Here is a 4289-nt window from a genome sequence, read left to right as displayed (position 1 = left end):
AGGCATTTTCAAATGTAGAAAATGACGGATTGAACCTGGTATTATAGCGTATAACAGGTAAAATTGTCAAAACAGGGGTACAGAGTCATCACTGTGTCACAATCTCAAAAAGATCAAATTTAAATATTTAACAAAGAAGCACAAAAAGCATCTATCAAGTTTAATAACCACATTCTTTCAAAAGTCGCGGGTTTGGCGTCAGAATGTAAACATCAATAAAAATTTGCCATTCATAGTATTTAAAAAATAATAATTTCACATGGGGAATGGTGGTATACAGGGTTGGAAAATAAAAAAAATGTAAGAACTAATTTAAAAAAAAGACCGAGATTAAAAATTATCCAGAAGTTCTTTAGAATTTTTGTCGAGCCTGCAACTTTTGTTCTACGCGAATTTAATAATTTTGTTATTCAAATTATTTTAAAAATTATAATAGAACAATAACATTATGGCATTATTATAGAACTAAAATCTTTTGGCATTATATTTGGACAACTAACATGATGACGGGATCTTCAAAAGTAAAGAGCCATGTCATATATTTCAAAGAAACACAAAAAGTCGCAGGTACAAAACAAACTAGCAAAAATGAAAAATAATACAAACAACACATTGACGGGATGTATAAGTACCATGCCACGTCAAATGGATATCACAGAAAACAGACAAAAAAGTAAAAGTAATAATTTATAAAAATAATAGAACAAAGACAAATAAAAGAACATTCTAACATGACGTCCTTCAAACGCTTTGAGTACACACCCGTGGTAAAATTTGAATATATTGCATGGGCTGTTCCGATCGTACTCCCACGTCATATGCTTTTTTATGAATGAGTTTCGCGACGTCATAATACGATGACGTTAAAATATGAGCATTTTACGGGAAAATACACGCTTGAAAAACCGAAAATCATCACAACATGGCAACGTAAACAAACGATGCTAAAATGTGTTATAAGCCATATTTGTTTAAACATTTAAGATATATAAGTAAATTATCATTTAAAATAATTCAAAACTATCTATATGCGTTATTTTAAATAGTTTAAGCATGTCACTAATTCAGTTTGCTCCGTTCTTTTACGCCAATTTAATAGTGCGTTTATTTATGGGAATGGCAAATATTTGCCTCCACCTAGAGCGCTTCGATCCAAAAGAATTGCCGTATTTGACCTATTAGAATCGAAATAATTCATGGGGGCTTGAATATATCTAGATTTTACCACGGGTTGTCCCTTCATGCCTATATTTTACCCCTCGCTATCGCTCAGGGTAAAATATTTGTCATAAAGGGCCAACCCGTGGTAAAATCACGATATATTCAAGCCCCCATGAATTATTTCTTAAATATAACATGTTATTAAAATGATAAACAACGTCAGTATGCAGAATCTATATAAAAAAGGATGATAAACCATGTCAGAACGCAGAATGATCAATCTATACAAATAAGGATGATAAACAACGTCATTACGCATACTCTATACAAAAAAGACTATTTCTTGGTCAAGTTTTGTGCGTACTGAAATCGATCATGTTTAATTAAAGCCAATCACTGCTAATCCACTTCTTCAATTTTTGCCACGTGACGTCATGGTCATCACAATCAGCAGCTGGCCACTGAATAAAAATTACATGGTTCCAAATATTAGCAAGTTCATCAGGAATGTCTTTTAATGTCATGTCTTTTGATATGACTATTATGTTTTCTATGTTTTTCATCCTTATTTCATGTTTTACTCTTTCAATTTCGAATAGACATTCATATGAGTTTTTGAATTTCGGAGTAAGTAAAAATATAACATGTCTGCTACTTTCAATGCTCTCTGCTTCTATATCAAAATATGACTCTCCGGGTAAAAAGTCGCGATCTTTTAAGCATATTTTTAGTTTCCACTCAGTTTCTAATTTTGGAATAGGATATTTTGTAATCCAAGGTATGCAGTCCCCGCCATATGAAACGAAAACATCATAAGTGTAACTTTTACCATATATTTTTTCAACCATTTTTCGGAATTTGCGGTATAAAAATACAGCTATGTTCCAGCGTTTACTGTAAATAGTTAGTAAAACAACACCAATAATACTAGTTCCCAACAATGTTGAAGAAATTGTCAGCCATATTGAATTTCTGCAGTTGGAAAATAAATCATGCATCGTTTCAAATGCTTCAAGTACAGTAATAACAGTACCGTTTAAAAGTGTACATTTATATGATCTGCTGTCTAGATTTACTTTGGTTTCTTGTATCCACTTGATAAAATTCAAATTATCACATTTATATTCAAATGCATTGCCATCGATATAAAGGGAAAAACCATGATTTGTGTTCATTAAATCCGCCCAAACACGTGTAGCCTAGTCCACTGTTGAAAGTAAGTTATTTCGAAGGTCAAGTGTTTTAATAGTACTACACAACATTATCTGAGTAGGAACGGACTGGAACAAATTTTTAGACAACCGTAATTCAGATAGACGATCCAATTCAAGAAATAAATCATCTGGCAAAATCCAAAGTAAATTTGAAGACATATCTAAATGTTCCAGTTTTCTCAATTTTCTGAACAAAGTTATGAATCTTTTAAAAAACATATTATCCAAAGGGTACATAGCATATAGCAAATTAGCACTTCTCCACAATAAAGTTTTAACATTAATGAAATTAACTATATCTATTTGATACAGTGCTGCATGGAAATGTCCATCTAAGACTTAAGTTTCAGTTTTGTATGATGCATTGCCTTCAAAAATAACAACGCTATTTGAATAACTATACGACACATCTAGGTAGGTCAAATTGCTGCCCTGACGATTCATAAAAAATCTTCGGATATCATTGCATAATAAATTACTTAATACTAATTTTTCTAAAGATCGTGGTAAATATATGATGTTGTTAGAAGTATGATAATTTTGTTCGTTATGATGAACAGCATTTTCTTCCAGCCAATATCGCACTGGAATAAAAGAATAGTCGAACGTTTTCAATGCGATGGATTTGTTGAAAAATGTATTCAGCTCGTCTATTTGTCTCCCTTTCGTAAATGCAAATCTGTTTCCTTTAAAGTATAAATGTTTAATACATTCTGGTCGATCAAATGACAATAGCGAGTTTTCTTCAAAATCAACTATCCCGTTGTCTGATAAATCTAAAGTTTCTACACAAACAGTTTTCAAATATCTCATCATGTCTTTTGTGACTGTTAATACAAACGGATATTCATCACTATTAAACCTTGGACAATTTAGTCCCTTAAGATTGACTATATCCAAAGTCTTGCCACTATATGACGACAGCATTCTTAGAGCCTGTTTCAAATGCATGCATGATCCTTCAAAATTTATTTTGGAAATTTCCGGGAAAGGAGAAAGAGCGTTATCATCAACATGTAAAAAATAATGCAGACATCTAGTCAGTCTTAATTCTTTTAAATTTGAAGAAAAATTCTCAAAAGTGTCTCCTCGTAAAAATTTCAAAAAGCAACGATCGAATATTAACGATTTCAGGTTTTGTAAGTTTTGAAAACCTTGGCCTAATTCTGGAATGGGAGCCAGATCTAAAGCCAAATATGCTATTTTTTTTAAAACACCAAATGCTACATCCGGGTACCGATACACATCGCTGTTGTGTTCTTGTATATTCCGTTGTATGTCTAAAACGGTCAAATTTTTAATCGGTAAAAACATTTCGGGTGTATAGACAGTTAACAAATCCAAGGTGTTGTCCGACATATTCAAATTATTTAATCTGCTTAATCCAAAGAATGCATTATCTTCAATTTTCTGAAGTTTGTTTTCCGACAGTGTTACTTTTTGTAAAAATCTGTACCTTTTGAATGAGAAATTGCTGATAGTCTGAAAGTTGTTTCTCATAAGATTCAAAACGTTTATATCACGGGGAAGCGTCTGTGGAACTTGACTTAATCCTCTGCCACTGCAGTCAGCTACCTTAATGAATTCGTTTGAATCTTCTGGAAATACAATGCTGCACTCTTTGGTACATACTACAGAGAGCGATATGCAAAATATAGACACAACCTGGTATAATTTACACATCCAAATTATATCTTTTAACATAATTCCAGAATCAGTTCAAACAGAAATATATTTATCTAAATCACCTTGTAGTATGCTATGCCTCTTTTTTAGCGATTCAGTTATAGTCTTCAGTTTCATACTATGTATGTGATGGTGTCTGCTTAAAAAATCTGGAATCTGTAAATTAGTATTGCAATTTTGTTATTTGAAATCTTCTTACTCGCTGTTATTAGCAGAAACACACAAAAG

At 32.1% G+C, this 4289-nt stretch overlaps 1 pseudogene; it reads right to left on the bottom strand.

Moving 5' to 3' along the window:
• Positions 1 to 1426: 1426 nt before the first annotated feature.
• On the bottom strand, positions 1427 to 4058 carry LOC134713704 (toll-like receptor 3; annotated as a pseudogene).
• Positions 4059 to 4289: the final 231 nt, after the last annotated feature.

This window comes from Mytilus trossulus, chromosome 4 (assembly GCF_036588685.1).
Source record: "Mytilus trossulus isolate FHL-02 chromosome 4, PNRI_Mtr1.1.1.hap1, whole genome shotgun sequence".
In the NCBI taxonomy this organism is placed as follows: Eukaryota; Metazoa; Mollusca; class Bivalvia; order Mytilida; family Mytilidae; genus Mytilus; species Mytilus trossulus.
Note: the sequence above shows the minus strand (reverse complement) of the source record. Positions and strands in the feature narration are given on the sequence as shown.